Source organism: Schistocerca serialis, chromosome 5 (assembly GCF_023864345.2).
Source record: "Schistocerca serialis cubense isolate TAMUIC-IGC-003099 chromosome 5, iqSchSeri2.2, whole genome shotgun sequence".
In the NCBI taxonomy this organism is placed as follows: Eukaryota; Metazoa; Arthropoda; class Insecta; order Orthoptera; family Acrididae; genus Schistocerca; species Schistocerca serialis.
Window position 1 is genome coordinate 552,657,692 of NC_064642.1, and position 26,616 is coordinate 552,684,307.

General features: G+C 42.7%; 1 protein-coding gene across 2 annotated transcripts in view; it reads right to left on the reverse strand.

Annotated features, from left to right (window-relative positions):
* LOC126482367 (protein GDAP2 homolog) overlaps window positions 1–26,616 on the reverse strand; it is a 991,597-nt gene that overhangs the window by 331,231 nt on the left and 633,750 nt on the right. The gene's annotated exons all lie outside the window — the stretch shown is intronic.

The following is a 26,616-nucleotide window of genomic DNA, read 5'->3' on the forward strand; positions in this document are numbered from 1 at the left end:
TCTTGGGGCTGGTTTGAACACAACGCGTGTCTTGTCGATGTTTTCAGGCGTTTTCGCCATTTTTGAACGATCGACATTTCGAATACTGTCATCACGAACACTACCCACTCTCTCAAACCCGCGAATCAAGTGTTAGCAGACTTGGACGGGTTGTTTTCAGCTTGAACTCGGTAGCAAACTTCCTTTGAGCTGAAGTGTGGCTGTTACTGCTCGCATAGTAGCCCTTCACAAGCGCTATACGCTATACCGTAACATTTTCACGTGCTCGTGGCCGACAATAACAAGGTGCGTGCGCATACTAATTCCAATCATACCCCGTGGTCAGCCGTGCAGTTCGCACGTCCTAACGCAAACCGTTCAGAAGTTATGACTATTTTATTTTATATAGTTCAATAACTGTCACCCTGTATCTCGGTAACCGTCGTTCATCCCTGTCATCTACGGGACATGGTGCACCGTAGTGCCCACTGAGCCAGTTTTGGATAGCGCCACTTTGCCGTCCACGATATACTTCAACCACGGCGGCACGCGAATTGTTTTTAAACTCAGGAGTTTAGAAAATGCTTCCACCCTTGTCCCAAAAACCTGTTATCACACCCTTTTGGAATAGAGATAACTCTTCAGCTTCCTCGTTAAGACAACGACCGCACTGTTTTCGCACCCCCCCCCCCCCCTTCCCCCAGCCCCTCCGACACGCACTGTTAGTGCAGCAGATTGTAATTTATGAGTGGTCATTCCACGAAGACGCCGAACATACGCAATGGTCACATTAATGTGGCTAGACCGTGTATATACGTAATATTATAGAAGCAAAATGGTCCTTTTAAACATGGGTCCACACACTATCCGTCACTGATTTCAGTGTGAAATAGTGTTCTACCTAGCACAAATTTATTTGAAACGTAACCATTTCAGTTAAGTTTGTATACCCAGATGTTCCTTACAAAAAGGTATAAGAAATAATTTTGTATTCATGTACCTCAACAATCATGATCAGAACTTAACGAAAATATTAAATTGGCTACATTTCGCAGCACTGTATGAAAAACTCATTTGAGTTACCGTTTGTTCAATAGCTTTCCTCCTAGACCAGGGCTTCACAACATACGTGCTCGCGGAGCAAGCTGTGAGCAGCAAGACGCGAGCACGGAACAGCGCGAGCACGCTACCCCCACTACCGGACCAGAGCGGAGAGTGGGGAGAGTCACGTGGGGCACACAACAGCTGCGGCCAGTTAATGTAAATCCGCGGCCACCTGCAGGGATATCACTCACGAATTATTACTGTGACAAATGTAACAAATAAAGGAGAATGTACACGTGCCACATAATTTTATTAGCTTAGTGTATGCCTTTACATTCGTATTAATTTGTGAGCTGTTACACAATAAAAGGTGTCACTGAAGTGTGGGATTCTCGGTTATCTTGTACTTTTCGCCCTTTGCAATTTCGTCTATGTTCGGAATAATTGTTCTTGTGCATTGTAGGCGCAGCGTGCAGTTTAAATTTCGATCAGACAATGCGTTTTTCAGGCGCGTCTTGTTACATTTCATTGCAGAGAACAGTTGTTCACAAACATACGTGGAACCGAACATTGATAGTATCGTAGCCGCCAGTTTGTGCAAACGAGGAAATCTATCCTGAGGGAAGTGTCTGTAGAATTCCAAAATGGTTTTCTTGTTCTGAAATTTGTCTCTGTATTCTCTGCCACACTGCAGGTCAATAATTTCTAGTTGCAGCTCAGGACGAATCTCTTCAATATTCGCTGACTATGGAGAGGAGAACAGATCAAAATCACTGTCCAGTGCTGTCAGATCTTGAAAGCGTTGATCAAATTCTTCTTTAAGGGCAACTAAACTATGTGAATAACGTTCACAGTCTTTGTGAACATCTTGCATGGATGATAATTTAGGAAAATGAGCTAGATTTCCTGTTTCCAACTGACTCACCCAAAGTGTCAATTTCATTTTAAAAGCTCGTATTTGATCTATGAAATGAGTAATTAGCAGATCTTTACCTTATAGTGAAATGTTCAAAGCATTCAGATGGCTAGTTAAATCTGCTAACAACGCGAGATCACATTTCCATGAAGCCTCTTTCAATTCAGGAACACACATGTTATTTATTTCCATGAACATATTTATCTCATCTAATTGGCAAAAAATCGATTTAATAATTCGCCACGACTAAGCCAGCGGACCTCGCTGTAATAAGGCAGGCTACCATACTGGCTTTCTACATCCTCAAGAAAGCTTTTAAATTGTCTGTGTTGTAGCCCATGCTTCCTTATATGATTGGTTGTACGAACAACAACACTCATCACATTTTTTAGAGTGGTACTCTTTGCACATAAGTTTTCCTGGTGGATCACACAGTGAACGCCCCTTATTTCATTCGGCACGGTCAGTTTTTGCATTTTCTCCTTCAACAGCGCAATGAAACCTGATTTTTTCCCTGTCATCGCTGGTGCACCGTCTGTAGACACTGAAACTAAAGAATTCCACGACAATCCCGTATTTTCAACACTTGCTTCAACACTACTTAAAATATCACCTCCGGTTGTAGTGTTCTTCATGGCTACTACATCGAGGAGCTCCTCCCTCACCCGAAGATCTCTATTAACACCTCTAATAAATATGGCAAAGCTGCGCTGTTCCAATGATATCAACACTTTCGTCCAGAGCTAGAGAATACGCCATAAAATCTTTACAGATATTTGCAAGCTGGCTCTGGACGTCGTCTGCCATGTCCTGTATGCGACGCATAATGGTCATGTTAGATAATGGCACAATCCGAGATTGTTCAACTTGAGATGGACACAAATGTTCCGCTGCAACTACCAAACATTCTTTTATTAAATCGCCATCAGTGAAGGGGCGGGCGCAGGGATTTTGCCAAAAGCAAAGAAATTTTGTAACTCACTCTGAGAGCTGCCTCAGTTGATTTTTCTTCGTCGTCCAGATCTTCTTCGGATAGCTTCCTTTTAAGTTTAATAACTTCCTGTGCACGATCTGATCCATCACATTTTCCACTTCTGTAGTCTTTCGCGTGGTACGACATATAATGTCGCTGCAAATTAAATTTCCTAAAAGAATTCAGCGTTTTGTGAGATACTAAACATTTTGCAACACCATCTTTTTCTGTAAAGAGATACAATTCCTCCCAATGGGGGCTGAACTGCGAAAGCATGGTTGGGGTTACACAACGGCGACTTTAATAGGCACGCTGCGGCCCTATTCAAAAGTGCGCGCGCATTTCCCCTCCCTCCCCACCCTCCCTACTCCGCGACCTTGCACCTGCTCGCGAGCACGTGCCTGAGCAGACGCGAGTACTCGCGCTCAAAACCGGCCAGTTGTTAAGCCCTGCCCTAGACTACCTTTTTTACAACGAAGAACATATTACTAGGAAACGAACTTAAGAATGTATAAGATACAGATACCTGGTATAGATATGTACTACAGAAGTGTCGCGTCCCAGGATTGGGTTTCGCCAAAGGATTGAGCGATGGTGTTCTTGAAGTGGGATTCAACTCGTTGACGGATGTGAGTGGGAATTCAGTTTACAAGAAATTCTAGACATAATCTCGGCAGGAGAGGAAGATGACTAGGAGGAAAATTACCAACTGTGAAGCATATAGGTCACTAAGAACGAAAATCTCCGCCCGACCAGTCCTTGAAGAGCCAACGGTACCGACCGACCACCGTGTCATCCGGAGCCCACAGGCGTCACTGGATGCGGGTACTGAGCGGCATGAAGTCAGCGCATAGCTCTCGCCCCGTTGCCAGTTTTCGAGACTGGAGCTCACTAAGAGCTTATTCAAATTAAAAGCACACTGTCCATCATCGAATGCCAAGCTTAAAGGAGAGGAAGTGACATCTTTCAAAGTTCTACTTATTCAGAGTAGCGTCCTCAGTCTATGTCATACATGTACCTCCAATTATTGCCTGCCGTTACGAAACGAAAGGGTAGGTTGTTACAGATTAGCGTCACGTTGGTGTCTGTATTATTAACAGCGTACCTATCATTAACGACAGACCAGAAGTTCAACCTGAGACACAGATTGGAGACGAAATTGGCTGAGGATTTTGAATGAACAGTTCCAACATTCACTTGAAGTGATTTAGACAAACAGCAAAAACCTAACCAGAATGGCAGCGCGTAGATTTAAGATCGGCTTCTCCTAAATCGTGTTGGGTACTATTGTTATCCACAACACCACATCGTTCTTGTGAAACATGTGAGTTAGTAGTCACTGGAATTCTAAGTAGGAATCAGTTACTCGACGTTAGTAGGCTAGTGTAGTTAAGTAGCACCTTTTAAGTAGCCGATGATACTCAAAGTTTGCCATTTGTGTCAGGTTGAAGTTTCGTCGCGTAAATCGAATAGACGGCCAACACAGGTGACAGACTGGCGAAAGTTAGGGGAAGGTCGAGTAGTATAGGACACGTAAGCATTCTTGAAACTATAATGTATTCTGAAGATTGTACCCAATTTACACTAAACAATACAATGATACGTTACATCATCGGTACATATTACAAAAATGTGTGTGTGTGTGTGTGTCAGAGAGAGAGAGAGAGAGAGAGAGAGAGAGAGAGAGAGAGAGAGAGAATGATCCACATCTCCTCCTAAACAACTGGACCGATTTCAACCACACTTTGTGGACATATCCCTTGTTGTGAGGTGACAATCGCTGTTGGAGTAAGAACCACCTACCTATCAAAAGTCAGGAGATATGACGTCATAAATAATGATATGTGGAAAAAAACAGCCGCATAGTGCATGAAGTATACATTTATTACTCCTTTGCTACTAACTCTATTCGCAACATCTTCCGCTGGCAGACTCCACATATGCTGCTGAATGTATCTACACAAATATGTCATTGTACAACAAATAATTCAGTAGATACGCCGTCATAAACACAAAGATACGTAAAAAATTCCGCGTGATGCAAGAAGTTTTAATACATTTATTCTTTACTACTAAGACACTCCTACAGTCAGGCAATTTAAGAAAATCCCTGACACCTGGCAGCGTTTTTGACACCATTCAACTGCGAAGCACAAACGGATGTAGGCGAAAACGATAGCCGCCCACAGAGGTATGAAGAGGCGTTGCCATAGACATGTTTACAAAATCGCGTTGCAGGCACGTGAAGCAGCTGCCCCCATCGTACAGAAACTGTCCGGGATCATGTTTCTTAACTTGGATACTGTACAAATGTGTTAGCATGTTTGTACATGTTTCTGCAAATTTCGTTGTACGACAGTTTCATAATATCAAAGGTGTTTTCACGAGAACATGGAGATGAAATTTTTTCGATGCTGCACTACACACACAGTTAATTTTTTTGTTTTCGTTTCTATAAATTGACAAAATGAATTCCCGGGCAATGCCAGGTTTTTCAGGTTGTAGAATCATAAAACTCATATTTTTTCCACTCTTTGCAGTTTGGTTGTTTAAATTTTTGGGGATACTATCGGGCAATACGCAAAAAAAGTTGAAAATAAATTTTGATTCGCTCGTAACCGGTTGCAAACTTGAACTTGTCCGTCAGCTGAAACCTGCTGCTCGCTGACAACTTTATGTCTATTTAATGAAATCATAGTAAAAGTCTACATCCGCTTCAATTTTTGTCCTATTTTCAGCTGTTTTGCACATCCGTACACTAAATTTAAGAACTCGTCTTTATCCAAAGGCGTGAATTGGCTACCTATATTTTTAACATGACCGGAGAATACTATTTCCTGATCAGCCTTGAATCTTCTTGAAAAAAAAAATTATTTCCTGAAACAGGTTCCATGGCCACTTCTGTGTTCCCCCACAAACCGGAGAATATATTTCCTGGTGTACTTCACGGAACTGAATATTTCAATGAATATTTCACACTTGCTTTCCTGATCGTCATTGCAAGAAGTCTAACTTTTCCTATGGCTTCCTTCACGCTATTTCCATCGCATGACTTCTCCATCTTTCCCTGTCAAAGGAAAAAACCGCTAATATTTAATATTTATGCTGTCTGTTTCGTCCGCTACAGCTACAATTGTTTTGTCGGATACGACCTGAACGTACCGGATGTGATAGTTTAACATTCCTACGGTTATTACTTGCACAAGACTTTTTTTTTCAATCCGCAATACTGTAACGTCCCCTTTGAACATTATACATGACTGTGCTTAAACTGACACACAATATTTTGTTAGCGCAACGCAATCTGACTTTCAAAATTCCCTACAAAAGAATGGCCCTGACTAACATTAAACTATACCTTTCACAAATCACTTACCTCACAAAAATCTTCGCTGCTCAAGCTACTGCAATACAGCGAGCGCCACTACTGCCAGCTAAATAAAAGATTCAAACTATGGAAGGCACTAACTACTGATAGGGATAGTTAGCAAATCAAAGATATTAATAGAGAACAAACAATGTATTTACCTTGATATCATCATATATAAATATAGCAGTTCATGACAAATTTCAAAACTCCGCCATCTCTCTCCCCACATCCACCACTGCTGGCGGCTCACCTCCAACTGCTAAACGCTACGCGCTGTTCACAGCCAGCTGCCTAACACTACAATGGCGAGTATTACAACAATGCAAAGCAGACACAGACTGCCCACAGCACAGCCAGTGATTTTCATACAGAGGTGGCGTTACCAATAAAAAAACCTAAACAGCCTACTTACAATACATACGAGAATAATATCAGTTTATTTAAAGTTACAATAAAATGTAACTTTAATTACAAACAAAACACTCCAAAGTTAAGTTCGTGCACCGCAAAACTCAATAGGAACAGATAATTTTTTGCGACTCAAAAACGCATTATTGTTTTGGTTCAAAATCTCTTGAGCGGTCTTGCTCCTCCATGGTTCACACTGCAGTGGCGCGACAGAAGTTGCCAATAGTTCTTCAGTTACAGCGCTTGCCCGATACAGTCCGCTGTTCGATGCTATCCGATCTTCCCCTACTACTCATTCGTAGGGGCCCCGGGTCAAGTAGTTAAAGTGTGACCGGTCACCCCTCTTACATGTCTCACTGTTCCAACTAAAAGAGTACTTTGACAACACATCGTTTCACACATTCATTTCCGTTTACACACACACACACACACCATTACACCGTTACCCAGGTCGCTCTAGTCCTACTTGAGTCAAAAAGTGAAATAAGCAAGGAGAGGTTTCAACTATAGTAAAACGAAATACGTATAATCTGAACAATTTTTCTCTGATTTACCCATACACGAAACAGCTACTCGTTTCTACATCACTACCAAAACCACATTTCGAGAAAAGTAAATACCAAACTGTTTCTCATGAACAGGACCGGTTTAAGGCCCAAGCGACACAAGCTGCTGCGTCGGGCGCCAAACTGAGGGGGGGGGGGGGGGGGCGGGGCACCAGAGGGACCGAAGTGCAAGCTCTGTATACAGTGCATGTCACAGTTAGTGGCGAAAACTGAAATGGGGGAAGTGTACAAGGGAAAATATGAGGGGTGTGGGGGAAGGGGAGGGGGAGGGGGAGGGGAGGGGGGCAAATGATACGTCACTTGTGTGGAAGAATATTCTCGAACTGACTCTACTTATGAGAGTCTGCAAAATTTTTAAACAAGATTGTGACTATTCGTTGCGCTTGTCTCGTACTGGTGTACAAGATAATCATTCCTGACTCACTGCAGAACGTAAGTATTTTCGAAATATTTTCAGCTTGAGAAAAGAAGGCTCGCGTTTGACAATAGTCGTACATTCCATTACACACACCAGGATGGCAATGCAGTTAGGACAACTTGATTTCGCCGGCCGCGGTGGTCTCGCGGTTCTAGGCGCGCAGTCCGGAACCGTGCGACTGCTACGGTCGCAGGTTCGAATCCTGCCTCGGGCATGGATGTGTGTGATGTCCTTAGGTTAGTCAGGTTTAAGTAGTTCTAAGTTCTAGGGGACTGATGACCACAGCAGTTGAGTCCCATAGTGCTCAGAGCCATTTAGCCAACTTGATTTCAGCTCTGCCCAGTCTTGTAAACCGCATTTTTTTTTACATTTGTACTTTAAATGATGTTCTTATTAACATTCGGTGTGCTGGAAACATAAGAGGAGTTTCATGAGCAAATAACATTGAAAAAGTGAAGTGCTTCGTTTTCAACATATACATCATAAGCGATAGATATGAAAAAGGTCGTATCGCTAAAATATGCTTCTATAACCTACTTCATTCCCTAAAATCTGGTTTTTAGTAGCGAATAAATATTGTCAGTCACTGGGAGCTCTATCAGCCTTCCGTCCACGCAAAGCTCGTCCAGTGTTTCTTCACTATTTTCCCCCGTTAATACATTTTACCCTCGATGCCCCATCTTGCGCAGTTGTTGAAAATTTCGTTAAGTAGTTTGTCGAATGTTACTTTGATGCTATTTATTTCTGTCAGTAACTACACCGGGTGGCACATTTGTTAGCACACTGGACTCTTATACGGGAGGACAGCACAACTCCCCTTCCGGCCATGCACCTTAGGGTTTTCCGTGGTTTCCTCTAAAATGCCGCGATTGGTCTCTTGTAAAAGACAGGGCTGATTTCCTTCCCCATCCCTCTCCTATCCGACTCTGCGCTCTGTCTCTAATGACCTCTTCGTCCACGAGATGTTATACTCTGATCTTCTATCTTTATTAGTTCTTAAAGACTTCATGCGCAAATACAACGTCGAACTCTCAGATCCCAAGGCCTTAGCTGCTCTAATGTTTCTTTCTAATACTTTACATTGAATCTTAAAATCACACCACAGATGTAGTATTCAATTACCGTCGTAAGAGCTATCTCTCTTCTTCATTCGTTACATTTCTAAGACGCACGAATTGTGGTTGCATTTGCCAGCCCAGTGCACTGGATTTAGCCTTTTTAACGGTACCTCGAAAGTAGTTATGTAACAAAATTTTAAACTATTACTTCATCATCCTGTAGACAAAACATCTTAAGATATTTTCAACTAACTCTCCGCCTCTACACTGCTTTTAAGGACTAAATGGAAATTGCGACGTGATTGTTCTTTGCACGTCAATGTTATGCACTCGCGACAAATGCTTCTTCTTAGCCTTGGCCGAAACATTTGTTCACATATAGTCTCTTTACTTTTACAGATTTAATAAACTGATGGTGGGGTCCTGATGCTGATCGACCTTTGGCCTGCATAAAGGAGGTAAATGATCACCATTCTTTACTTGAGAATGCTTTCCAAACTAATCCCTGCTTATTTTAACTTATTCAAAGGCTTTTATTGATTGACTAATTTCACCAAGTTTTCCACTTTTACCTTTCTAAATAGACCCAAAGTATTATCGGTGCATAGTTTCCTCAAATGTGCGGGTGTTATTTTCCGCATGTTCCCCTAAAGTCAACTACAACTCGCGACGTAACGCACTTCTAAACAGTACGGCCGTCTTTGCAGTTCGTGACTAGTGCCATGGCAATCAACATCAACATTTCAGTCGAAATCTTAAGGAGGCTGTAAAATGCGGTAAGAGCTCAGAGCAGCGACTCAGTCAGAAGGTAAGCCACCGACAAACATCTTAGTATCGCCAATCGTGATCTTAATACACAAGTGTCAAATCACTGAACCTTTCTCAGAGGTGCGTATGTTTAATGCGTAAATTCAAGGAAGTGCTATCTATCTAACGTACGGCCTCAGAACTATATCGAACGACGAAATATATCGAACGCATGGCTGTCGTGGCGGGAGATACGCAAAGTGTTCAGTGCGTTGCCAAGGGAACATTGTGTAGCGTTTAGCGTTTTGAAAAGGAATAACTGAAGCCGTTCCGTTGTAGTCTCGTGTCCCGTTACTCTTACCTGGCGAAACTTAATTCCTCGATTGCGTAGTGTGCAATTTTGTTTGGATTTCTGTTGGGAATATAGATTGCTGACAAATGACGATCTCAGGAATTGCCTGAACACTCATGGAGACAGCTGTGTGAAAATTCGTCAGAAAGGCGCCAATGCTGATTTTCCGTTTCAGTTGTACTGTGCACGTTGGTAGGAAAGGGCACCGGTAAGAAAAAACACACAGTTCGACAACTGCATGTTGACCTACGAAGAGAGCATTATTTTAGTCTCGTGCTGAGTTAGAGAGTGTACCGTACAAGCGACAGCTTCTGAAACTGAGTTATCGAGAAACATCGTTTGTGACTACGACGGGCTCCGTCGAGAACGAATGGCAGTGTTCCTATGGGTCGATTAAACAAGATAGTTGAAATAGACGAATCGCTTATAGCTACTCGAAAATACAGGAAAGGATAACCGCTAAAAATGAAACTGCACACACAGATCTTCGGAGGCGCTGAAAGGGAATCTCGGAAGTGCTTCACAGTTCGAGTACATTCGAAGATCAAGGAAACACTAACGTCTCTCGTAAGGCACTTCCTCTTGCCAGGGACCAAAGTTATAAGCGACGGCCTAAAGTCCTATAACATCTTGAAGAAAGAATGATTCCAACATTAGTTTTTAAATTATTCTGTGCAATTTGTCTCTTTGGATGATTCATCTGTCCAGACACAGAATACAGAGCGCTTGTGGGAATGTGTCGTGGCGGTTAAAAGAGGAGGGCCGACCGGGAGAAAGGGCCGAACAATATCTCTTCCAGTACCCGTACTTCTATAATCTGCGGTTGCATGGAATAATTCAGCCTTCTGAATCTCTCCCAATATTCCTCAGACGCACATTTGAGTCACGGAAAACAAGGATTGCTTCCAGTGGCGGACACAAAACGCAGAATATTCCATGAACAAGATGTGGCTGACGAATGAAGTAAGTGAAATAACTAGTTTCCATTGTAATTCATGTTAACTTAATAAACGTTCATGTTTTGTCGACGCGCTATTCACCACAATAAACAGTATCCATACGTGCAGCCACGAGGGTAGGGAGGTCGTAGCCCGCGTGTTCCACAGGTAACGCTTCTTGGAACTTACCGTTCAATGAATATGAGGATCATCGACACAGAAGTCATATTCGACGCCAATTCATTTTGGAAAGCAGCCATCCAGACAGTTTCTCAAGATGTATCTGAGGCAGTTTGTGTTGTAGACGTATACATTTTATAAATCTTGTAATAACAGAGAAATCGGAATTCTACAAATTATCCCTTCTGCTACGAAGCTTCCATGCCAATTCCTCTCGGCATTCGCTTATGCAGATGATGTTCGGTAAGTCTAGTGTACCCCTATGGTGTCTCGAAACACAATTTTTCATGTACGTCTTAAGGAATAATACTTTTTATAAGAATTTCTAGCGAATTATGAAAGAATTTCATGCATTAAGCTGTATTTTTGCCAGAAACTACTTTGCTTTTAAATGACAGGTATCATATTAACGGAATGAAAAACAATTCGAAACTGCTACTTCTGCAGAAGTACAGTTAAATTTACCACCTTTGTATCAATACAGTCCGATCTTCAATCCCAGTGGAGTGAGCCCATATTCTCTTGGCTTCATGTCTTTAGTACTGTTTTGGTGGAGGTCCATGGAGTTCGATATGATAATCTTTTAATTCCACTCGCTCCAAATTCGGCGAGAAAACAAGTACTGTACACAATAGACGTGACGCTAAAGTCATCATTGCTTAACGCTGTCTTTCATTTCGGTCATAAGTAACCACATCACGAGCATTCGTGACACTAGTTGTCAGCTGTGACAGGTGATGCCACTTCGTGGTGTGCATTTTGAGTTCAGTTTCTTTATAGCGTTATTGGTTGTTACATTTTCTTTGGTTTCGAGAGAATTCAATTTTTAAATCTCTGTTCTGTATGAGAACCAAAATGCTGCCTCTTCTATTTCGGCGGGAATTCTACGAGGGTTGGGACTTTAATAGTGGCAACTATTTATTTGAAGCTCGTACAAAATAGATACGTATTTCAAAATTTTACTGACCTTTAAAGTAGTCACCAGCAGTGTGTATAAACCGTTGCCAGCGATGTGGAAGTCGTAGGATACTCTTAGCACTGCCAGTTGTGTTGACAGTTCGAGTGGCGCGGTCTATTGCCCGACGAATTTGTAGCAGTTCTGAAGCGAATGCCGTGAAGTGTTTCCTTCAGTTTAGAAATCGAGTTGACCTCACGAGGGCTTAAGTCAGGGGAGTGCAGTAGGTGGTATAGCACTTAGCAGCCCCACAGACCCATCAACCAAACCAATCTCTAACAGCTTGCACTGTACGTGCTTGAGCATCGTCCTGCAAAATGATGGTCAGGTCCTGCAGAAAGTGTCATCACTTCCGTCTCTATGCTGTTCATTTTTGGAACACAACGTACGACCAGCTTAGAGGCAGAAGTGATGGCACTTTCTGCAGGACCTGACCTACATTTTGCATGACAATGCTCAAGCACGTTTGAGAGATTTGTTTGATTGATGGGGCTGCTGAGTGCTATACCACTTACTGCACTCCTCTGACTTAAGCCCTCGTAAGTTCAACTCGATTTCTAAACTGAAGGTAACACATCACGGCATTCGCTTCAGAACTGCTACAAATTCGTCGGGCAATAGACTGCGCCGCTCGAACTGTCAAGACAACTGGCATTGCTAAGAGTATCCTACGATTCCACATCGTTGGCAACGGGCTATACACAATGCTGGTGACTACTTTGATGGTCAGTAAAACTTTGAAACACGTATCTATTTTGTACGAGCTGTAAATAAATAGTTGCCACTATTAAAGCTCCAACCCTCGTATGTGTGTTTATTCTGTCTGTGTATCACGGCCTTCATTAAAAATATTCAGTTGGTCAGAAACAGTACGAAAAGCTTTTAAGGGTGTTGCTGCGGGTAGGTAGTGCTAAGAAATGATTGTTAAGAAAAAAATTGATGAGCTGTGCCTTTACGATTTAACTAGCACTTCAGTCAGCCAGTGACGCAGTTGCACGCACCAATTCGAGGGGCCCGCCACAGACGGTGTCGCCAAACGCGATCTTCGTTTGTTTTCCTAAAACTGAACAAGAGAGCCATACTGAAATTGGACACGGGGCGGTAGTAAGGATCGAGGACGAGCCAAAGTCTGAGCAGTCTCCTGCGGTGCCATCCACGCTATCTGAACAACTGACACTAATTGTGTCTGGCGGGCCGCTTGCTTTTGCGCGCGCGATACGACCTGATTGGGTAACTTCAATGCTAGTAACTAGCAAACGGCGCGACGTATCGATTTTTTTCCTTAAAAATTACTTCTCACCACAGTCTTCCCTGTAACACCCTTACAAGCTTTTCAGACTATTTCTGACCTCACTGTATACCTAAAGTGTACTTCTACAGATTAACGATTTTTTTTTTAGCTCGTACTGTGTATCGTGGCTTCCACTGAAGATGCAGTGCCTTTTTTTTTCGTCAAACTCTCCGACGAAAGTTTTTTTTATTAATATGTCACTGAGTACATACTTCTTCTGCCGATGCACTAAATTCTTGCAATTAAAACTGACAGTTTTACTTATGTTTCAAACTATGGCTAATGCCTTAACGTTAAATCTGTCTCGTCGTTTACGATGCGCGACTAAAGTTCACTACCTCACATGTCAAAACCGCTGGTTTTCCGCTGTATCTACGTAATTTACAACAATAAGCATGACCCTTTACTCCGTTGTGTACCCCCAGATCCGGCAAATCGTCTACAACTGCTATGTCGGGAAGTTCTAGTTTGAAGATTTTTTACTGTGTTTAGCAAATCTGTACGTATCGACTAATACTCTTAAAAATAAAAAATAAAGTACAACTTGAAACTTATTAAAATTGTATTGGAAATGTTTTCTTGGGACCTGTGATCTATCCATTAAGGTAGTGTTCAGACTTAAATCATCTGCTACTTACATAAAAAACTTACTGAAAGTGCCCACAGTTTTGAGTGTATCTTTGATCAGAACGTTATTAGCCTTTAAAAGTCTCCTTATTTTCCTAATTCCTTGTTGCTGCCTCATTATTAACTACGTTCTAAAAGCTTTTTATGTAGTTACAAATGAAATGTATTCTCTGCAATCTACATGCTGTCGTAACTAATAATTTTTCAATTTGTAACATGATTTAATCCTGAATCGGTCGAAGCCATTGTTGCTTATTCTGCACTTAATCGTGATTCTACTTGTAGCACGCGATATAGGAACATTTAATCTACTTAGCACATTACTTTTTTAAGAATATCTTTTTTCATGGCAGTAGCCTACGTCCATGTCACAAAACATATTTTTCATTCACGCGAAGTGCGTTGCTTACATCTATCTAGTCTGTATTTCGCAATTCAGTTATGATCTTGGCCACAAACGAGCTCACGTGTAGTCCCTTAGTTCTATGGATCTAATTATTTGATGTTTGAGTCCTAATGTAGAATGATGATTGATCTGGGTGAAGGAGGTAGATAATTCACATAGCTTTCCCTCTGAAGGATTTTCAAAACCAATTTTGACTATATTATATAATAAGTGCCTTCGCTTGACTGGTCGATTTTACCGGTTTTTTTCCACTTTCCTTTCCATTTTAATAGAACTGATTTTTTTCGTTTCGTTTTTTTCCTTTCAGGTGCCTGGGGCCTCTTACCCTGGTAAGCTCAAGGTGGATGCACCGGTTGCCTCAGCTTGTTACGTCCCTGGATTCTATATAAATCGTCATATCTTCGACTCCCTTGTTTTACGCTGACAATGATGTCAAGCTGGCACTAAGAGAAACACTAACGGTCGCCAGCAAATGAAAATTGTAATAGCTGCGTGGGCCAGGCGAAGTGTATTCACCTTTCAAATTACATGTCGCGGTGCTAACAACGAGTTCCACAACCGTCATGACACAGCGCTAACACTGGTGTCTTACAGTCCGCAAACGGACGCTGGAAGGGCAAAGATGTTTCCTGGACACAAAACACAGCGGAGCCGCGAACTGAAGGTCGCTTAGCACTAGGTAGTGCGCTGCACGTACGTGCGTAAACATCTTACGCTTGACAGTTCCAAGTGCCCAGAACACTTCTAACATTCCATTGCATTTTCTCGACTTCACTGCTTCTTGCATCACTGCATGAGTCAAACTTCTTCGGAGAGGATAAACTGAAAGGTAAACCTCAACTTGAAGAGCGAAAGGAAGTCTGGCAAGTTCATCACAGATCCAAATACATTATGTGATCAAAAGAATCCGCCCCCCCCCCCCCCCCAAAGATACGTTTTTCATATTAGGTGCATTGTGCTGCCATATACTGCCAGGTACCCCATATCAGCGACCTCAGTAGTCATTAGACACCGTGAGAGAGCAGAATGGGGCGCTCCGCAGAACTCACGGACTTCGAACGTGGTCAGGTGACTAGATGTCACTTGTGTCATGCGTCTGTACGCGAGATTTCCACACTCATAAACATCCCTAGGTCCACTGTTTCCGATGTGGTAGTGAAGTGGAAACGTGAAGGGACACGTACAGTACAAAAGCGTACACGCCGACGTCGTCTGTTGATTGACAGAGACCGCCGACAGTTGAAGATGGTCGTAATGTGTAATAGACAGACATCTATCCAGACCATCACACAGGAATTCCAAACTGCATCAGGATCCACTGCAAGTACTATGACAGTTGGGCGAGAGGTGAGAAAACTTGGATTTCATGGTCGAGGGACTGGATTTCATGGTCGAGGGGCTGCTCATAAGCCACATATCACTCCGGTAAATGTCAAACGACGCCTCGCTTGGTGTAAGGAGCGTAAACATTGGACGATTGAACAGTGTGAAAAACGGTGTGCAGTGACAAATCACGGCACACAATGTGGCGATCCGATTGCAGGGTGTGGATATGGCGAATGCCCAGTGAACGTCATCTTCTAGCGTATGTAGTGCCAACAGTAAAATTCGGAGGCGGTAGTGTCATGGTGTGGTCGTGTTTTTCATGGAGGGGGCTTGCACCCCTTGTTTTGCGTAGCAGTATCACAGCACAGGCCTACATTGAAGTTTTAAGCAGCTTCTTGCTTCCCACCACGGAATAGAAATTCGGGGGTGGCGACTGCATCTTTCAACACGATCGAGCACCTACTCATAATGCACGGCCTGTGGTGGACATTGGCAAATCACCTATATGGATTTCTACTGATAGGACGACGGATGTTGTAGGCTGTTTCATCCCGTATCCAATTGTGGACAAGTTGGACTCTAAGGCTGTACCTAAACCCTATTTAATTTAAACTTTTAGAAGCAACATATAGTTCAACAGAGTCATTAATGATGGACTTCACGTACAATGTGCCATATGGCGTAAAAGAAGAGATTGTCCTTTTGATGTACACAGATGCAGCTCCATACATGTTGAAAGCGGGGAAATCGCTTAATGTATTTTACCTATACTGTGCAAGTTGAATGTACGGCTCATGCATTGCTACGAGTGTCACAGATAGATATCAATTACTAGAAGTAAATATACTGATATCAGCAAAGAAGAAGAGTTTATTGAAATGTCCTTACCGTATGCAGTGTCACAAACAGCAGCTACCTGATGTACCTCTGCCTCCGCAATCAGTGAGAACAAGATGCGTACATACATTGAAGCCGTAATTTTCTTCTGGCTCTGCAGTATCTATGAGCATTCAACCGCACTTAAGTGCTCGGTTCAATTTCATACGTCGCAAGTCAATTCAGCTGGCTTCAAGTAAGCCTTTCCGAGAGGCAGTGGGAATAATGGAAGATCCAGTTCGGAAGGTTAATTTTGTATCAGGTGAAGTGGGTGGTGGGCGGTGTAGTTCCCAGTAAACTGGAACTGTGCTGAATAAGAACCTTGGAGACTCAGATCATATTATTCTGCCTCCGTTATTTAATGGTGAAATTGTAGAACCCTCTGAGAATATTATTTCTAGCACATCCTCTCTTTATAAATATGCATCATTGACTTCTTGCGAAGGTGAGCAATCGTTTTCTGTTTATAAAAGCACTAGCTGAGAAACCGGTCATTGCCCCAGTATTTATTTATTTCGATCTTCTATTAGTCTATCTTCTCTTTCTCCTCTCTCTACCCATCTTTTCCTTCCTCCTCTCTCTGTCCATCTCCTCCTCCCCCCCCCCCCCCCTCTGTCCATCTACTGCTTCTCCTTTCTCTATCCACCTCCTATTCCCATCTGTCTCCAGCCAGCCCCTGTCTGTTTATCCATCTCTCCTTCCTCCTCTACCTATCCATCACCCCTGTCCCTTTCCACCAACCCATCTACCTCTCTCTCTGTCCACCTCCAACCACCCCCTCATTCTTTCCACCACCTCCACCTCCCTCCCCCTCACACTGCCCATTTCTTCCTGCCCCACTCTCTTTCAATCTGCTTCTCCCTCCTCTGTCCATCTCCTTCTCCCCCCTTTCTTTATCCATCTCCTACTCCTCCTCCCTCTCTCTGTTTCTCTCTCACTCTGTGTCCATCTCTTCATCCCTATCTCCCTGTTAATCTCCTCCCCATTACTTTCTGTTTACATTTCCTCCCCTCTCTCTGTCCATCTCCTCCTCTTCCCTTTCTCTGTACATTTCCTTCTCCAACTCTGCCTGCACACCCCTTCTCTCCACACCTATCTGCCAGTCTCTTCCTCTCCCTGTCTCAGTCCATCCCCTCCTCTCCCCTCTCTGTCTTTTTGACCCTCCCCTATTTCTGTCCATCTCCTTCTCGTCTGTGCGTATCTCCTCCTTCCCATTCATCGCCTGTCCATCTCCTCGTCCTCCCTTCTCCCTCTGCATTATCTCACTCGCTCCAATAGGAGACTATTGGTTCTTACCCCTACAGTATTTCTTCCCAGATTGTAAATGTGTACATAATTTGATTAAAATCGTTCCAGGGGTTTAGGGTGAGCTTTTTACCCGTAGATTTGCTTGCACAGGCACATGTAAAATGTATTTCGTAGATATATAAAATATTTCATGCCTATTTGTACAGATATTTCATCTGTATGTCTTGCGAATTTCGCAGTGCAGTTTCATTCTCGCGCAGCCTAATGCTTATGGCATCGTATATTCTTAACTACGTGGTGTACAACGATATACACTGAAGAGCCAAAGAAGCTAGTACACCTGTCTAATATCGTGTAGGGCCCCACGAGCAGCAGAAGTTCTGCAACACGACGTTGCATGGACTGGACTAAAGTCTGAAGTAGTGTTGTAGGGAACTGACACCACGAATCCTGCAGGACTCTCAATAAATCCGTACGAGTACGAGGGAGTGGAGATCTCTTCTGAACAGCGCGTTGCAAGGTATCCCATATATGCTCAATCTCTGCGGAGTCTGGGGGCCAGCGGAAGTATTTAAACTCAGAAGAGTGTGCCTGGAGCCAATCGGTAGCAATTCTGGACGTGTGGGGTATCCTGCTGGAATTGTCCATGTCCATTGGAATGCACAATGGACATGAATGGATGCAGCTGATCAGACAGGATGCTTACGTACGTGTCACCTGTCAGAGCCGTATCTAGATGTATCAGGGGTCCCATATCACTCCAACTGCACAAGCCCCACACCATTACAGAGCCTCCACTAGCTTGTTCAGTCCCCTGCTGAAATGCAGTTTCATGAATTCATGAGGTTGTCTCCATGCCCGTAAACGTCCATCCACTCGATACAACTTTAAACGAGACTCGTCCGACCAGGTAACATGTTTCCAGTCATCAACAGTCCATTGTCGGTGCTGACGGTCCCAGGCGAGACGTGAAGCTTTGTGTCGCGCAGTCATCAAGGGTACACGAGTGGCCTTCGGCTCCGAAAGCCCATAACAATAATGTTTCGCTGAATGGTTCGCACGCTGATACTTTTTGATGGCCCAGCATTGAAATCTGCAGCAATTTGTGGAAGGGTTGCAGTTCTGTTACGTTGAACGATTCTCTTCAGTCGTCGCTGGTCCCGTTCTTGGAGGATCGTTTTGCGGCCGCAGCAATGTCGGAGATTTGATGTTCTACCGCATTCCTGATATTCAGAGTACACTAGTGAAATGGTCGTACGGGAAAATGCCCACTTCATCGTTACCTCTGAGATGCTGTGTCCTATCGCTCTTGCGCCGACTGTAACACCACGTTCAAACTCACTTAAATTGCACGAGCAGTAACCGATCAAACAACTGCGCCGGACACTTGTCTTATATAGCTGTTGCCGACCGTAGCGCCATATTCTGCCTGTTTACATATCTCTCTATTTGAATACGCATGCCTATACCACTTTCTTTGGAGCTTCAGTGTAATTTTGCAGGCACATCCAGCGGTATATGTGCCTACTGTCTGCGAAATGAGTCTTGTATAAAATTAGTAGCAAAGAAGTGATAAATTTAAAAAACTATGCATAATGTACCATTTTCTCATGCATCTCAGCGTTTATGACGTCATATCACCTGAGTTATATGTCTTACAATGATACATTTTTGTAGGTACGTTTAGGGAGAATGTGAATACTGTCCGTGAAAACCGTTGCGAGTAGAATTAGAACGAACGAAGTAATAAATTTATAATTCTTGCTAGAAGCAGTAAGTTTCAAGCATTCAGCGTTTATGACGTCGTATCTAATCAACTGAGTGTCGTGGTATATTTGAATAGTGTCTGCAAAATGTGTCGCGAATACGGTTACTATTAAAGATGTAATAAATTAAAACGTCATGCCTTATGTGGCAGTTTTACTGCATGGACAGCTAAAATGTAGTAAGGGACACACTTTTCTCCTTTCATCATTTTATGGCGGTCATCAGCGAGAAAAGGTTTCGCAAACGTTTGATATTATGCGTAAAGTTTGCTGCAAGTTTTTCAGCGCTCTCATTTTCAAATACTGGATAACTGAAGTATGGGTATTCTCGCATCGTAGGCTACACTGACTACATACACACATCTGTGTGTAGCAGCCCGCGTCTTACTATTTCTATTTCTCTCTCTCTCTCTCTCACACACACACACACACACACACACACACACACACACTGCGTAATATACCACCTTCCTCTCTTCTTCTCTCTTCCACTCGGAATCCAGTATTATAGCTACCATTACAGTGAAAGAGCCAATTACAGTTTTCCCCCCATCTGCGTTGTGCTCAAAAGTAACCGAACGCGCTATATTATTCGTCAAAAATATGTCAAACACTTAAACAAGCATCTGAATTGCGGAAAATGACGTAAATGTTGTAAGCTATGTTTTCGTTACTGACTTCAAAAAACCGTTTGTAGACTGGCTCAGGAGTTGCTTGTGTAAATTTTCTGAAAGCTATGTATCATTCCCTGTGGAATATTAGAACGAGTATGAAACATAATCTCCATGAATAGTTGAGAACGAGAGTATTTTTATACAATGTAATTAATGAATCACACCCTAAGAAAAAAAAAAGACGCACCACGAAGGAATTATCCGAATGGGACGGAAATCGGTAGGTGTGAGGTAAATGCACACAAAAACAAATTTTTATAATTTCAAAAAAATTGGTTGATTTATTCAAGAGTAAGAGCTCCACATATTGAGTAAGTCAATAACGCGTGAGTCTATCTTCGGCCCTTATACAAGCAGCTGTTTGGCTTGGCTCTGATTGACAGAGATGTTGGATGTCTTGCTGAGGGATATAGTGTAAATTCTGTCCAATAGGCGTTTCAGATGATCAAAATCTCGAGATGGCCGGAGGGCCCTCCTGATAATGCTCTAAACGTTCTCAACCGGGGAGAGATCCGGCGACCCTTCTGACCACAGTAGAAACTGGTAAGCAATAAGACAACCAGTCGAAACTCACTACGGCAGGCGGCAGTCAGTTTGGTGTCTCCAGACACATCGTCGGCCTGGAATCTCATTCACTCTTCAGTGATGAATCCTGCTTCGAAGTGAGCCCCGATGATCAGCGAAGACGTGTCTGACGCGCACCGAACAGCTGTAGGATAACAGCCTGGCTGTCGCCCACCATATGGCCGGACACAAGGAGTGGTGATCTGGGGTGGCATTTCATTCCATGACTGGAACCATTTGGTTGTCATCCGCGGCATCCTTACATCACAGCGGTACGTCAACGATATTCTGCATCCAGTTTTATTGCTCTTCATGGTGAGCCATCCTGGGCTAACATTTCAGCAAGATAATTCCCACCCGCACACGGCGAAAGTTGTTAATGGTGTTCTCGGTGCTTGCCAAATCCTACTATGGCCAGCAATGTCACCAGATCTCTCCCCAGTTGAGAAAATGTAGAGCATTATGGACAGGACCATCCAACCACCTCGGGATGTTGACTACCGCACCAAGTCGACAGAATTTGGTACGGTATCCCTCAGGAAGAAAAATGGTTCAAATGGCTCTGAGCACTATGGGACTTAACTTCTGAGGTCATCAGTCGCCTAGAAGTTAGAACTACTTAAACCTAACTAACCTAAGGACAACACACACATCCATGCCCGAGGCACCTCAGGAAGACCTCCAACAACTCCGTCAATCAATGTCAAGCCGAATAACTGCTTGCATAAGGGCCAGAGGGGGCCAACGCGTTATTAACTCGATCAGTTTGTAAAGCTCTTTCTCTTGAATAAATCATCCAATTGCTCTGAAATTGTAACCATCTGCTTGGTTGTACATGTACATCACTTCTACCGATTTACGTTAGATAATGCCTTGTCTTTCGTCGTTTTTTATCGTACAGTATATTAGGCTCTGACTGGAGAGGAGAAGGAGGTTAATGGGATTTTTTCATAAATGATTTAGACCGTTCGGGTAGTTTTGTGCAACGGCCCAGATGGAGATCCATTGTAAATGGTTGTTTCAAGTTAATTGTGGTCTAAATACTAGGCTCTGATTGGAGAAGAAGTGAGGTGTGTGTGTGTGTGTGTGTGTGTGTGTGTGTGTGTGTGTGTGTGTGTGTGTGTGTGTGTGTGTGTGTGTATGTTTATGTCGCACGCGCATCTGCGTGAGGCGATGTGCTGATTCAGAATGTTCAGATGTGTGTGAAATCTTATGGGACTTAACTGCTAAGGTCATCAGTCCCTAAGTTTACACACTATTTAACCTAAGAACAAACACACACACCCATGCCCGAGGGAGGACTCGAACCTCCGCCAGGATCAGCCACACAGTCCATGTGCTGATTCCACAATGATCCTAATATCAGATATCAATGAGTGCAGAGTGTGTAATACTTCAGTGGCATGTTCTATTTCTGGAGGATTTATTTCACTATGTTAGGATCCACTTTGGTAATTACTGCGCTATGAACTTCAGTCACCTTATGGGCGAATGTTGTTCTTGTTGGAAACAGGGTGGCTAATGTTCGCCATGTCATTACTAACACGAGCGGAATGAACTGTTAGGCAGTGCTGCAAAATAAAATCCAATCACCTACAAACTACGAGGGCGTAATGAAAAGAAATGCCTCCAATTTTTAATTGTGTTCTCATTATCGGTTGAGGTATTGCAGGTTATGCATGTTTCTCGGTCGACTTTCCCGCTTCGCTGACGCAACTTGTAACTCTGCCGCTAGAGGGCTCCGAATTGTAGCGTGTAACATGTCGGTGTGTAACAGAGTTAGATCGGTGCGTGAGACACAGCGTGCTGTAATCGACTTTCTAACCGATCACACATGGAACACCCTAACTTTCATACGAGCGTTGCGGCATCTGCAACAATCCAACGCCTTGGGTTCACTGTCATCGATCATCCTCCTTCATCTGATTTTCACCTGTTTTCAAAATTCGAAGAACACCTTCGAGGGCGTCACTTTGATAGTTTACGAAACCGTGCAGGCAGAGGTGAAGCTGCGGCTGCGGCTCCGTCAACGAAGTCATACATTCTAGAGTGACAGAATCAACAAACGGGTCTCTCGTTGGGAGAAATAATGACGCTAGTCATTAATCCCTGATATTTAACTAACTATCCCAGAGGTTGTGACTGCATGCTCCGCGTCAGTGGTACATGGTTACGCTTAAGGTAATTCTGTGTACAACATTACCGTCCCATTTCCGCGGCCTGTGTAGTTCCGGTGTGTGTGCTCATTGCCCGCCACGTCTGCACGGCGTGGTGCCGTTCCCCTGGGCAGACATCCATCAACGTCAGTCTCGACCCGACACGGCTGCGCATATGCTAAGCCCAACGGGCACGCCACGGCTGCACAACACACTGCGTTCCGTAACATACATTCGCACCACTGTCCAGTAACCATGATATATCATAATTAGGGACAGGAAAATTTCGCGAAAGCGATAACGTGAAAAATAACGCCAAATTATCACCTTTCAGCGAAATAACTGGATATCGGCGATTTATGAGAGATATCGCGAAAGTTGTACTTTTGCCACAGAAAAATGTTATAATTCTGAGGACAGCTGTCTGCTAATATTCCTAACTCATTGTTAGTGATTATTACAATTGTAATCTGCTTTCTAATATCCTCTAGATGAGGTTCGCATACAATCTTAAAATAACGATCCACTTCCGTTGTAACGAACTTTGATGTGACGACGAAAATAGCACCTAATTTCGCAAAAAGTAACACCGAATTGGGAAACATTTTATAGAAATATATGAAATTTGGCAAAACACGCAATTAAGCAAAAAATTGCAAAAACACAAAAATTGGCAAACACGCTGAATTTTGCAAATTTTTTTATCTAAGTTGAGAAAAAATAATACCGAGTTTGGAAAATAAATACACCGAATTTGCAAAAAATAACTCAGGAATTGGCAAAAAATATCACCGAATTCGACAAAAAAATGCCAGCAAATTCGGTAAAAAATAGCACCGAATCTGATAAAGTAACACCAAACTTGGGAAAAAAATGAACATCACCGATTTTAGTGCAATATAACATCGGATTTAGCAAAACACATGAAATTTATGAAAAAAATACGGAGTTTAGAAAATAAATGGCGAAAATGACACCGAATTGGGCAAAAAATAAGGCCGCGTTGAGAAAAAATAACTTTGAGGTTGAGAGAAAATAACACGGAATTTGCTATCAAATAACATCAATTTGCCTAAAAAATAACGCAAAATTTGGCAGAAAATAACAGATTTTGGCAAAAACTATCATCAAATTTGCAGAAAATAACACGGGATTTGGCAAAAAATAACACTGAATTTCGCAAAAAACAACACTGGACTTTGAAAAAAAGTACACTCAGTATAGGAAAACGGTAATACCGTACTTGGCAAAAAATAACATAGAATTAGGCAAAAAATAACATAGAATTAGGCAAAAACAACAATTTTGCAAAACCAACAACGAATCTGGCAAAAAAGAGAGAACCGAACTTGAAAAAATAACACCGACCTTGACCACAAAACAAATCGAATTCTTCCTGTGCCTAGTCTTAAATAACGTACCCGTGGTCAATTTCTTTCACTACTTAAGATGTGTAGCGTATTATGTTCGTTTCTGTAACTTGACATTCATTCCCATGCTCACAATTTCTTGTGGCAACCTATCGTGCTTTTCACCGCTCAACGGCAGTATTCTTCACAGAGGAAAAATTCCAAATTTCACCGTGATTCTGGCTAATGAAAAGCTGGAAGAAATGGTCGAACGTCAGATTTCCATGCCTACCTACGTAGTGTGCTGTTCTAGCCAAACTCTGGACTAGATGATTTCTTTTATTCGCGGGTCTTGGAGGACGACAGTTATTCCAGCATCAAAATGGTTAGAGAAGCATGAGGAACCTTAATTACTGTCTATGACATTAAAAATATTTTATCGCTTCTATAAACACCAGTCAAGACCCCACATGAACGATTCCTTAAAGAATAGAATCCTTATACAAAACAGCATCAAATGTCTAATTAGTTCACAAATATTTGATATTAGGCTAGTAAGTGGGAAAAACGGTTAGAAACGAACTGAAATTATGCTCAAAAGTTAGTTGGAAGTCACTAAGTACACTCATTATCAAATAATGGATGCGATTAATCTGGGTAACATGCGCTCCGATTTAAGGAAAAGCTAGTTTTCCACGTATCTCAATGCATACGACATCATATCCTCCGAACTATGTGTCGTCCAATGACATAATTTCATGGGTACATTTAGGGGTATATGTGGATTCTGTGGGCAGAATCTGTTGCGAATAGAGCTCCTAGTAAAGAAATAATAATTTGAACCGTCATGTCTGATGCTTAAGTTTTACTGTATAAACAGTGAAAATGTAGTAAGCTATAAACTTACTTTCTTTCATCAGTTTGTGGGGGTTGTTTGCGATAAAAAGTTTCATAAAATTTGAAACTATGTATAAAGTCTGTTGGAAGCCGTAAGTGCTCTCATTCACAAATACTGGATGCATATAGTGTAATTTCCGCGCCGTGAATCTACATCTACAGCCATACTCCGCAAGCCACCTCACGGTGTGTCGCGGAGGGTACTTTGAGTACCTCTATCGGTTCTCCCTTCTATTCGAGTCTCGTATTGTTCGTGGAAAGAAAGATTGTCGGTATGCCTCTGTGTGGGCTCTAATCTCTCTGATTTTATCCTCATGGTCTCTTCATGAGATATACGTAGGAGGGAGCAATATTCTGCTTGACTCCTCGGTGCAGGTATGTTCTCGAAACTTCAACAAAAGCCCGTACCGAGTACTGAGCGTCTCTCCTGCAGAGTTTTCCATTGGAGTTTATCTATTATCTCCGTAACGCTTTCGCGACTACAAAATGATCCTGTAACGAAACGCGCTGCTCTCCATTGGATCGTCTCTATCTCTTCTAACAACCCTATCTGATACGGATCCCACACACATATTCAAGTAGTGGGCGAACAAGTGTACTGCAACCTACTTTCTTTGTTTTCGGATTACATTTCCTTAGGATTCTTCCAATGAATCTCAGGTTGGCATCTGCTTTACCGACGATGAACTTTATACGATCATTCCATTTTAAATCACTCCTAATGGCTACTCCCAGATAATTTATGAAAGTAACTGCTTCCAGTTGGTGACCTGCTATATTGTAGCTTAATGATAAAGGATCTTTCTTAATATGTACTCGCAGCACATTACACTTGTCTACATTGAGATTCAATTTCCATTCCCGGCACCATGTGTCAATTCGTTGCAGATCCTCCTGCATTTCAGTACAATTTTGCATTGTTCCAACCTCTCGATATACCACAGCATCATCCGCAAAAATCCTCAGTGAACTTCCGATGTTATCGACAAGGTCATTTATGTATATTGTGAATAGCAACGGTCCTACGACACTCCCCTGCGGCACACCTGAAATCACTCTTACTTCGGAAGACTTCTCTCCATTGAGAATGACATGCTGGGTTCTGTTATCTAGCAACTCTTCAATCCAATCACACAATTGGTCTGCTAGTCCATATGCTCTTGCCTTTTGCACTGCCTGAAGTTTTTAACTGTAATACTTGGGTTTTGTGTTACACATTTAACATAAGATCATACGTCTTAATGAGCAGATGATGACATAATTTTAAATTTTTAGATTCTGTCAATAATTGCACAGAGAAAAAGTAAAATAGAATATTTGTTGCCCCTAAAAGCCGTCACATAGGCAACCTGCAACTGGAGTTGTGCACCGGTATTGGGTTGGCCGTATAGTGATATACACGGTCCAATCATGTGTGACCACCGCCGTGTTCGACGTCGAAGTGCAATAACAACTCACAGACGGCAGGTGGCAGCACCATCAGCGAATGGCATATAAAGCGAGTCTGGGGAACGCGGGAAACAGTGCAGTCG